We start from the raw sequence: 12,076 nt of genomic DNA on the forward strand, positions 1-12,076 counted from the left end.
TTGTTCTTTGACTTTTCCTCCCTTTATCCTTTTCTTCTCTTTTACACTGCTCTTGGGCTTTCTTATGCTCTGATCCCTCTGTTTGGTCCTCCACTGTTCTCTTTCTCTTCCATCTGTCCATAATCCTTCTCTTTTTCTTCCCTTGCCTTTGCTTACCTACCCATACGTCTTCTTCTCTGAAGTCTATCTGCCTTTGCAACATGACACATACTCTGTGCTGTTCGCAGCCACTCAACTTGCCACCTACAGGAAAAGGTAAGGTGTTCAGATCCAAGCCTACCGACTCTTTCCTTGACAGCTGATGACTGCTGTCCTGTGGGCTCAGGTAAGTGATCCCTACCTTTTATCCTTCTGTGTGTGTGCCCCCAAGCTGCAGCTGATGGAGTAGCCATAAAAATGAAGCCAGCAGGACTGGGAACACTAGGACCCCTCTTGCCTTTTTGGTCCTTCAGAAGTCATCTTCAGAAAAGTACAGTTATTCCCCTGTAAATTGTTGCAAAATTGGTCAAGCTCACCAGGGAGAGGGCCTGGGAAGCTTCTTTCACAGCAAGGCGACCAGCAGCAATGCAAGAGATAAGCTGGAAGAGGAAGTGGAAGGAGGGGGCTAGTAGGTGTTTTAAGGATTATGTCTTGGCAGGCACAGCGTGCAATTGCACTTCTTCTGTCACGTGAGGTTGTGGAAAACCAAAACTATGGGAAACAAATCCTGAAGCATTCTGTAAGAGCAGAGCAGGCAGCAGGGACGAGGACACAGACTGCTATGGGCACAGTTAGAAAATAAAACTGGTTTTAACTCGCATTCATCTAATAAACTGTACTTTATCTTAATTGACGGTGTTTTTTCCTCTTTTCTCCGCTTCCCCTGCGGGTAGGCGCCGGGACGGGGCGACCGCGCGCTCCCGGCTGGGGGTGGTGCCGGCGGTAACGGTGGCTCGCTGCTGACACGCTGCGGCCAAATCCGTCACTGCAGCTCAAGCCACGCCTGCGCAGTGCATCTCATGGCTAGCCCAGTGCTGCCGCACCGCGGTCAAAATCCAGTACTGTGGCCAAGGACGCGTGCGAGAGCAGGAACGGCTCGATTGTTTCCCTCGTCACTGTTCCAGGGTGACCAAAAGCTGGTCCTTGTTTCCTCAGTCGCCGTGGCTCTTAAAAGTTTGTCAACTTTTCTCCGGTTCCCTTTAATTTTTTGAGTGCGTCTGAATGTTCACATCTTATAAAATAAGTGTACTTTAGTCTTTTGGCACGCACGTTTGGCGGAAGGATCCCCTTAGCATCCGGCACTGCATTAAAGAATACCTTCTTCATAACAGCTCTGTTGTTACCGAGTCTTTATTTGGGAAACCTTACCCAGAAACACCTAACTTCCCACTCACAGTCAGGAACGTGAGAAAGCAAGGAGATTTGGAAGCGCTGCCTTTGAATCAGTTGGCGCCCCAGATGGGACTGCCTCGGGTACCCCCGGGGATTTACCCCGAGGGGCTCCTCATCTCAATCGGATTGCTGTGGGAACAGACAAGGACCCTCTGAAAATGGTATTATTTTACTCTTTGTTTTGGGGACCTGTTCATTTGGGGCTACCCATAAGTCGTAAAGTTTACATTTTGCATAGATGCAGTGCAGGCCGGGTCGCCGGCCATCTTTGAGGTGTACTTCAGTATTTTGGAGCTTTTGGTATTGCAATTTGGGTATATAGTTGGTTCCATACCATAAGGATTCAAATCCCTTTTGTAATAAGCTGGCCACTAAGGTAAGAACATTCTGGCAGCTCTAGTGTCTCAAACCCTCGGTAACTCTGGATTTGAATATCAATGACTTTCGCAGTATACAGAACTATTTTTGGTATGTTAATGTTAGTTGTAATTTGGCTTTTGCCAACTCATGTTCTGTTCACTGGATTACGGTTGTCTCAAGGTATTCTCATCAGCGTATATTTGGAATATAACTGAAATAGCAAGATTGAATTGGATATAATTCAGAGACTAAGCCCAGCTGGCCCCTCTGACAGCCGAAGACAAATTGGAACGCAAAGGGACTAATTTTCTGCCAAAATTGCCTTGCCTTCTAACAGTTACTGTGAATAATCTAACGGAAGGCGCACTGCCTCACCACCTCTAGGCCTTTTACAGACTTTTACAGCTTTTACATAGGGCCCGTCTTACAGGCTGTTAGTGCAGCTCCATAGCCGCACGCTGCAGCGTCGCCCGTAGTAACTTACTCGGTACCGCCGTCCCGTGGCAAAAAGCCGGTACTGCAGCCCCCATTAATAACGTGCTCGGTACTGCCATCACGTGGGCGAGTTGCGGTCTTGCGGCTCGGGAGCTGCGCATGCGCAATGACCCCGTGACAGCCGGTGCTTCAGCCGCGCATGCGCAGCTGCGCCAGTAACAGCGGCCTCGGGGTAATTTTCGGATATATTTCGTAAAATGTTAGCGTTACAGCTCTATTAGCAATGGGATTGGATTTCATTGTATACGTACTAGGAGACAGAGTGTAAATTTGTGGTTAAAAGAAGCGAAGTTGGCTAAAATTTAGAGAGACAGCTGAGTCCTCCGAGCCAGCGTGCTAAGGTCCGGAAGTCCTCCAGTCGCCGAAAGCGACTGTCAGTCCTCCGGAAGTTATAGTCCCCGGGCCAGAAGTCCTCCGAACCCAGCAGTGACTGTCACTCTTCCGGAAGATACGGTCTATGGACCGGAAGTCCTTTAGTACCCGGAAGCGACTGTCAGTCATCCGGAAGTAGACTTATTGACCAAAAGTCCTCCAAAACCCGGAAGCGACTATCGGTCTTCCAGCAGGCGCACTCTATGCGCCGGAAGTCCTCCAACGGACTACTAGCACTTGTCAGCCCCCCGGAACACGCGCGACAAGGACAGTTCCTACAAAAGTAGGAAAAAAGTAGCAAAAATCTAAAAAAAATAATTACCAAAAACAAACAAACAAACAAAAAAACCAACTCGAGCTTCCCCTCAGACCCTGCCGCTGCCTGAGTGGGGCTTTGCTGCAGGACAGAGTCTATGGCTGCTTTGGCTGGGCAGTCTAGAATTTTGTTAGAACATTGTCGTTGATTTTGCTGCTATTCTTTTTCTTTGGTTTTTTCCTCATTAAATTCTTAACAGTGTCGTTTTGAAATTTTTTTCTCTATGCCTTTTTTTATCCAATTGCTGTCTCTGTTTTTAAGTATTTGAGCTGGAGGTACTGTCTCCATGGAAAAATTTTATATCTGTACTTAATTAGTTTCTTTCCCCTGTTGTAGGTTCTGTGGTGTGAATTGGGGTCTCATGGTCTCAGTTGGGTTTCCAACATCCTCACTGAGGTTCTGGGGAATTGATGGGCTTCATAGCCCCAGCTGGGCTTGCAGCACACTATTCTCAGAAAAAGCCCCAAGGCACCACAAAAGGGAGAGTGGCCCTGCCAGGCTCTGCAGAGCCCAGCAAAAACACCAACGGCAATCTAGTGTGTGGTGAGGCTTCCTCCCCCTTTTGTGGCCTGTAGCATTTCAGTTTTCTATATTAATCCTTAGTTGTTATAACCCAAACCAATCTATTTCTCTACATAGTTTAGTACAAGAATCATTTCTTTTCTACCTGTACTCCTAGACAGCTAAGTTTAACCACTTACCCGGTTGCAGGGCTGATCATGGAGGCATATTGGTACTATAAAAGCATTATTATAGTTTCCAGTTACTGTGGCTTTTCCTATCTAACATTTTACACACTAGACACCTAGGCCTTCCTCACCTGGAAGCTTTTATGACTCCCTGCAGTCTGCCCTCCCCTTTCCCAGGTGTTAGCACTGAGAGCAGTGGGAGGGGACCTGGGGTATATGAGCCACAGGCCCTGGCAAGAGAGCTCACTGTGCTCCTGGGCTGCTCTAGAGTAAGTGTTCTGCTAGTTTCTCAGTTAAAATACAAACTGAGATTTAGCTATCAGAGCAGATGCATTTTGCTATTAAGGTAAACAAAGGTGGCTGGCTGAGGTATGATCTTCAGTACTGCTCAAAGTTGAGTATCTAGTAGAAAGTAAAATTTAGCATGTTTTTCAGGTCAGTAATTTTGCATTACCCATTTAGAGGTACTGAGAGAATGTAACAAGATTTTTTTTTTTTTTTTCAGGTGTATTACATTTTCTTGGAGAGTCTGATGTGACTGAATGCAATACCTTATCCTTTTCAACCCTTTTATTTTAAGTTGTGTGTCATGGTTTGACATGACAGCCTTTTCTGGTAAGGGGGAAGGGGCTGTAAAGATGGCTCCTGTAAGAAGTTACTCTCAACTCTCCCCAGCTCAGAGCCAGACCCACTTCTGAGGCTGAGCCAATTAGACGCTTCCACGATCACTTTTTAAGAAGAAGCTGGAAAGGGAGGTTTCTTCCTCCATTTTCTTTCCTTCTTCTGCCCCTTCTTTTTTCTTCTGGCTGATGGTGGTGCAAGGAGTAGGAACAGTGAGAGAAACAACCGTGCGGCAGAGCCCATCTGTGAGAGACTGACCACATTCCCCATTCCCTGCCCCTGTGAGCCGTTGGAGGGGGAGGAGGTGGAGATATTGGGAGCAGTGAGCTGGGCCTGGGAAGAAAGGAGGGATGGGGGAGGGAGATCTTAAAGTGCTGGTTGTAATTTTCTCATCATCCTACTCCCTTTTTGCTTTGATTCCGTTCTGTTTCTTGTAGAATAAACTTTCCTACTTTCTTCTCTAAGTCGAGTACCAGAGTCTGTTTTGCCCAGAACTGTGACTGGCAGCGAGCCCTCCCTGCCCTTGTCTCAATTCACAAAAACTTGCTTATCTTTTTACTCCCATTTCGCTGGGTCCTCCTCCATCCTAATGAGGGTGGGGGTGAATGGGGGCACTGAGCGAGAGACTGTTGTGGTGCTGCTGTGCTAGCTGGGCCAAACCACAACATTATGGAAGTTGCTGATATCACTCTCTTTAGTGGGGTAGAAGGTTAGATAATCTCAACAGGGTTACAGTGAGTATCTCCTGTGCACGTGTCTGTGTTTTTGTGACCTACTCTAGGAAGCCCTGCTCTGTCAGAGAGTGGAACTGTGTGATTTTTTTTTTTTTTTTTTTTTTTTTTTTTGAGGTCCCTTCCAACCCTTGTGATTTTGTGAAAGCAGCTAGCAGGGAAGGTAGAGCACCTGTCAGCATACAAGAGAACAGCCCTCGTCTTTTTCACATCGCCCAGAACCCCGTCCCACTCAGAGCTTCTTCAGCAGCTTGCAGAAGGCTCCTCAGAGATGAATCGACATCAGAATTTCATTTGCTAGTGGCTTCTGAACAAAGCCCAGAGTCCAGGAGAAGACAGAAGATGAGAAGCACCCGCAAGGACCCTGGACCCCAGTCAGAAGAATGGCTCTCGAGGAGCTGATACAGAGAGTTCAGGAGTGCAACTGTAAGGAAAAAAAGTCAGACAGGAGCGTGTTCCTTTCCTGACAGATCAGAGGAGGAAAAGAAGAGTCTTTGAAGTTTAGGGGCCAAGGTTCAGCAGGGGAAGGGAGGCCTCAGCATCTGGCCATGGAAGAAATAGGTGAGCAGACACCCACGGCCCTTCCTAGAGGATGTGCGGTAAAAGAGGCCGGTGCCAGAGGTGTGGCCCATGGGTTCTGTTTGTGGTTTGTCTTTTTTTCAGATGATGAAGAGGAACCCAGCAACCGCAGGAACATCCCAGGTGATGTGGCTTTTGTTGAGGTCAGAATTGAGCCTTCTGCCCTCTGAAAGCCAAGCATGGGGAGGAGGGTCAGGAGGGGGAGACTGAGTCGGGCATTGCAGGGCAGGGGTTTAAAGGTAATGGAGGGGAGAGGCTATTTGGGGAGCCATCTCCTTGGGGCAAGCAAGAGGAGAGGTCTAGATTTTAGCTGGTAGGCAGTGTCTGCTGGGCAGGGCGGCTCCAGCCTCTGTGCGTAGTGTTGTGTAGTCTGTTTTCTGTGTCTTGGGAATTCCTCAAGTCTCTAAATCCTCTTTGTGCTCAAGACTCAGGTGCCATCCCTACGATCTGGAAGGATGATTCTCATCATTCCGATGCCCATCGGTCGCCACTTTTCTTGCATTAGAAGCTTAAACCACAGATCATATTTGTATCTTTACATTTTCCATTGATCCTGTTCCATGACATCAGGTGCTGCGCTCTTGAGTCATCTTTTTCCAGACCGAGTCTCGTCCCATTCAACCTCACGTTCTTCAGCCTCGAAGCCAGACTTCTCGTGCATTCATCATCTTTGTTTCGACAGGAACTGCTCCTCCTGGGCCAATACCTTTGCCTCTGTGTGGGGCTGCCCTAGAGCCTTCTCGTTTCACCATTGCAACCCCACGGGCTCAATAACATTTCTGGTCTGGTATTCTCTTGCCAGGACTTTTCTGATGTTTGTATCTTGGTGTCCACATTCCCTGTGGTGTCAGTTTCAGCACGTGGGTGTCAGGCTCGGAGCCACTCTGCCCCGCAGATGTGAGAGTTAGGGTTTTGATTTAACTTTAATGATTTAAATTAAATTTAATAAACTTAATTCTACACCTGGAGTTGAATACTGAATAGCTCTGTATAGTGGAAAGTAGAACACCGGAACTGTTTGTCTGTGGTTGGGCCAGTGGGGGATTTGTTTTATGTCTGTTTTCACACATGCAGAGGAACAAGCTGCTAGAGGGCTAGAGGCAAAGGTAAAGGAGCCAACGATGGGAATCCCTGTGGGTTTGCACAGTATCTCATCGTGTCTTTCAGTTCCTTGTGTTTTTTGCGAGTGCCATAAGATGCCTCGGAGGGGTGAAGCCGCGCTGAAAAGGTGAGGCAGATGTCATCCCTGATGGTGTTTAAAACTCTCCCGCTGCAAAGCAGTGAACTGTTTTTCTTGTTTTGCAGGGGCCGTGAGAGCAGCCTTCAGAGCATTTGAAGTGAGATGGGCCAGTAGCGAGGAGGGTGTCGAGGATGGTGACACTGCAGAAGCGCCACGGTTATTTTCTGTCTTTGAATCTCAGATGCCGAAGGGACGGCAGCAGCGGCTTTGGACTCTGGAATGAGCGGGTGAGTGGAAGCCCTTGGCCTTTGGTGGAGGGTCGCCACAGTGGAGGTTGGCATCGGCTGCCGTGACACCATTTGCCTCATTTGAGGCGTTTCTTTTAATCTCTTTGCAGACACCCAAGAGGAACGGGGCGCCCACAAGAAGGCCCTGGTTTTTGTGGAGATAGACTTCAGACTGTAACTAGAGTTAAGTTGAGGGATGGGATCTGGGAGGGGCCGAGAAAGTCAGACAGGGTTGGGCATTACAGGATGGGGACTCAAAGGTAGTGGAGGGGAGAGGCTGTTTGTGAATCATCTCCCTTAGGCAAAGGAAGGGTTAGGGTTAGCTTTTAGCAGGTAGCTAACATAGATTGGGTAGGGTGGCTCCAGCCTCTGTCTGTGTTATCCTGTAGTCTGTTTTCTCTGTCTCAGAACTTCCTCAGGTCCCAACATTGTCTTTGTGCTCAAGGAGCACAGCATGCAACTGGAGTGTCATTCCTACATTCTCAAAGTGTGGTCCTCACTGTTCCGGTGCCGGTCCAGGGCTGCTTTTCTTGCATTGGAAGCTTAAACCGTGGATCGGTTTCACATCTTGAAGTTTTCCATCGGTCCTGTTCTACGGCATTGGCCACTGTGCTGTTGAGTCATCACTTTCCAGATAGGGTCTTGTTCCCTCTATCTGCGACTTCCTCATCCTCAAAGCCAGACTTCTCATGCATCTATCTCTGTCGCAACAGGAACTTCTTATCCCGGGCTGTTGTCTTTGCCTCTGTGTGGGGCTGCCCTAAAGCCTCCTAACTTCACCATCGCAGCCCCATGGGCCTTCTTGCTCAGTGGCACTTCTGGTCCGGTGTCCTGTCGCCAGGACTTTTCTCCTATTTGCATCTAATTGTCCACCTTCTCTGTGGTGTCAGTCTCAGCACGTGGGTGTCGTGCTCAGAGCTGCTCTGCCTGCGGCGGGGTGTGAGGCCCAGCATTAGGGATTTGTTTTAATGACAGGCTGGAGTTGAATCCTCAATACCTTTGTAGAGTGTTGAGCTCTGGAACTGTTTGTCTGTGGTTGGGCCTCTGGGTGATTTGTTTTATATCTGTTTTCACAGATGCAGAGGAACAAGCTGAGCCCCAGGTATGGAGCAGATTGCTGAGAGAAGGTGGGCGATGATGTGGGGTGAGAAGGAAGATAGGCGTAGGTAGCTGTATTGCTACATGATGTTGTGTTTGTGTTCAACTTTCAGGGTTTGAAGGCACAATGGAGGCAGGACATCAGCACTGCAGAGGACTCAGCCAGGTGAGCAGAGACCAGGAGCTAAAGAAGCTGTTTTCAGCAGTCATGGGTGATGAATTTACCAGATTCCCTTGTGTCTCATAGGAGGACTCCGAGTCTGATGCAGCAGGACCGAACGATCCATGTGGAGGGCTAGAGGCCAAGGTAAAGGAGCCAGAGATGGGGATCCCTGTGGGTTGGTTCAGTATCTCATCATGTCTTCTAGTATCTTGTTTACATCTTGTTGCAGGTACCATAAGATGCCTCGGAGGGATGAAGTCACACGTGGAGAAGGAGGCTGAAAAGGTGAGGCAGATGTAATCCCTGATGGTGTTTAAAACTCTCCTGCTGCAAGGCAGTGAATTGTTTTTCTTGTTTTTCAGGGGCCATGAGGGCAGCCTTTGGAGCATTCGAGGTGAGCTGGGCCAGCAGCTAGGAGGGTGTTGGGGCTGGTGCCTTTGCAGAGGCGCCATGGTTATTTTCTGTCTTTTGAGTCTCAGGTGCCGAAGGGACGACGGCAGCGACGTCGGACTCCGGAATGAGTCGGTGAGCGGCACACCTGAACCTTCGCAGGGAGGTGGTTTTCAGAGCGGAGATCAGTGTAGGCTGATGCAATGCTCACCATTTGCCCCATTCATGGGGCTTCTTTTGATCAGGTTGCCGACCCCCAAGAAGAAGGTGGCACCTGAAGAAAGGTCTCAGTTAGTGATGTAATTTCCATGGAAATTACACGTTGCTTGGGTGGGAGTCGGATTGAGCACCCAGAAAGGTCACTGCATGACCTCATGGACCTCCAAAACTCCCCTGAGGGTCCTGGAGCACCCAAAACTTGCTTAAAGGTCACATGTTCCCCCAAAACCTTCTTGTGGTATCTCTCCCCAGTTGCCTTACAGATCCCGGCTGAGCTCAAGAGCTCCAATAAACCCTCAAAATGATGCGGTGTGAGACAAAAGCACCGGGGACCCTGCTGGGCTTTGTCAAAGCGCAGCAAGCGCTGCCTGTAAGAAGCGGTGCTCGGTGCTGCCGCCCTGCGGGCACAGTCCGTTACTGCAACTCAAGAGGCGAGCTTGCATAAGAAAGCTAAGCTTCATTCCTCACCCAGTCACGCCGCCGACCCTAAAGAGGTATTTGCACTAGAGGAGCGATATTTTTCAGACGGATTGTCTTTTTCCATCCTATCCTTTACACGTAGTAAACTTGAGGCAGAGGAGAACCCTCATTGCTGCTCCTCTGGAACCCTGCATGGCTCCCTGTAGCCATCCCTCCTCTTTCCCAGGTGTTGGTGATAGAGCCATGGGTGGGACCTGGGGCAAACGAGCCACAAGCCCTGTCCAGGGAGCTCATTCTGCTCTCAGGCTGCTCCAGAGTAAGTGCTCAGCCTCGGTTAAAATCCCAACTGAGGTTAAGCTATTGGGGCTGATAGACTTTGCTATTGAGAGAAGCAGAAGTGGCTGTCTGAGACACGAGCTTCAAGGACTGCTCAAGGTAAGACAGAATATACAATAGAATGTAAAATTCGATAGATGTCGTTCAGGTCAGAAATTTTATGTTGAGCATTCAGAAGTAGTGAGAGGATTTAACAGCGAGCTCCCCTCTCATAGGAAATACAGAGTGCCCCTCAGAGACAAGCCACTGCATCTGGTAGGCCAGCAGGCAGACTTTGCCTACACTGGTAGGTATGTCCCTGTGTAGCCTATCAGCCAGCACTGTTCCACCTTTGCAGCTGCTTTCCTGTGGGAGCTATCTACAATCCCACACGCTTGGCCTGCTCAGCTCCTATTGAAAAGACAGGCTGTCGGTAGAAGTTATGCCACTGCATCTGGGAGCTGCAAGAAAGCAGCGAAGTAGACCCAACCTACAGTGGTAGTATTTCCTGTGTGCCTGCAATCCTGTGCTTGTTATCTCCTCAGCTCCTATTGAAAATATAGGCTTCTAATATACAGAAACATGCCACTGCATCTGGGAGCTACAAGAAAGCAGGTAAGCAGACCCCACCTACAGTGGTAGGTCGGTCTCCATGTAGCCTATCAGCCAGCACTGTGCTACCTTTGTAGCAGCTTTTCTGTGGGAACTATCTCCAATCCTGTGCATTTTACCTCCTTACCTCCTATTTAAAATATAGTCTGCTGCTGCTCAGAAACATGCCACTGCATATGGGAGCTACAAGAAAGTAGGTAAGCAGACTCCACCTATAGTGGTATGTAGGTCCCCATGTAGCCTTTTCTCCCTTTTCTTTTTTTGCCTTTTTCATCCCCTTGCAGTCATTCTATCAGGAAATGCTGATACACGTTCACTTGTTTTTTGCCCATGCTGGAGATTTTGTGGTCAGAATTGGCGTTCTCTTTTCTTAACTATGGTTCTAACTGCCTCATGAGTGATAACAAAGTTTAGACGAACAACATTTAAGAGAACAAAGTTTCTGGACCACGACCTGCCCCACAACCTCCTGCCCCCAGGGCCTCCCAGAGACCAGGTGGGACCCCCCCAGAGACACCCCCCCCCCCCCCCAAAAAAAAAATCCAGACCTACCCCTCTGGCACCTGCTGCCCCCTGAAACCTTGAACAAAAAAGGATGGGAAATGACCCAAAAAGGATGGAATCCCCACAGCCTGCTGCTGCACCCCGCTTTTGGGGTCACCCAGCAGGGTTTTGGGCCGCAGCCCTGCAGCTATTGAGGGACGCTCCCCCCCTTGTCTCCTTCTCCCCTCTGCAGCTTCGCCTCCTCCTGAAGAACCATCGAGGGACCTGCCAGCTGTCCCCCACATCCTAGGGGCAGAAGTGATCTGAAGGGGAGGGGGATATCCTGGATGCAATGTGATTCCCCACTCCCCCCCCTCCCCTTTTCCTTTCCACCATACTCATTTATCTTGATTTCCATGAAATCGCTCAGTGCTGGGGGGTGTGGGAAAGAAGCGCGTCAAAGCTTCCACGTGCCCCCCCTCATCCCCATTTCTGTGAAATAAATCCCCTGAACCATGCTGGTTTTGGGAGGGAGGGACCCTATCCCTCCTCCTCACCTCCATTTAGGAGCATAGCTAAGGAAAATCACCACTTCTGCTGTCACCAGACCCTGCCAAAACCACCGGGTCTGGATTTAAACAAAGAGAAATAAACCAGAGCCCCTGTTAAGAGCTGAGTTTGAAGGGGAAGGGGGTGGAAAAGCCCCAGGGCTGGGTCTAAGCCACAACTGAGGACGTGAAAAGCTTCAGGTTTAACATGAAAGGAGCAGATTGACACCTCCATCTCCTGCAACAGTCAAACTGCCTGTTTTGGGGTAACCTACCCAAAGCCAGGCATTAGCTTACAGGGAGGGACAGGGACCTTCTGTAGAGAGGCCAGTGGGGGGCCACTGAGATGATCAGGGCACTGGAGGACCTCCCTGGTGAGGAAAGGCTGGGGGACCTGGAGCTGTTCAATCTAGGAAAAGGAGGCTCAGGGGAGACATCTGGAAGTCCTGATTGATAATAAGCTAAACATGAGCCAGCAACATGCCCTCCTGGCTAAGAAGCCAATGGCAGCCTGGGGGCATCAAGAAGAGTATGGGCAGCAGATCATGGAGGTTCTGCTCCCTCTCTGATCTGCCCTGGTGAGCCTATCAGCCAGCACTGTGATACCCTTGTAGCGGCTTTCCTGTGGGAGCTATCTCCAATCCTGTGCACTTGGCCTACTCAGCTCCTATTGAACAGCTACATCACTGAACAATACAACACAGAAATCCATAAACTCAAACATAACCTGATATGTGTTGCTAGGAGGGACGCACACTGGCAAGAAGGTGTCATGGTTTGACATGATAGCCTTTTCTGGTAAGGGGGAAGGGGCTGTAAAGATGGCT

This window comes from Colius striatus, chromosome 8 (assembly GCF_028858725.1).
Source record: "Colius striatus isolate bColStr4 chromosome 8, bColStr4.1.hap1, whole genome shotgun sequence".
NCBI lineage: Eukaryota > Metazoa > Chordata > Aves > Coliiformes > Coliidae > Colius > Colius striatus.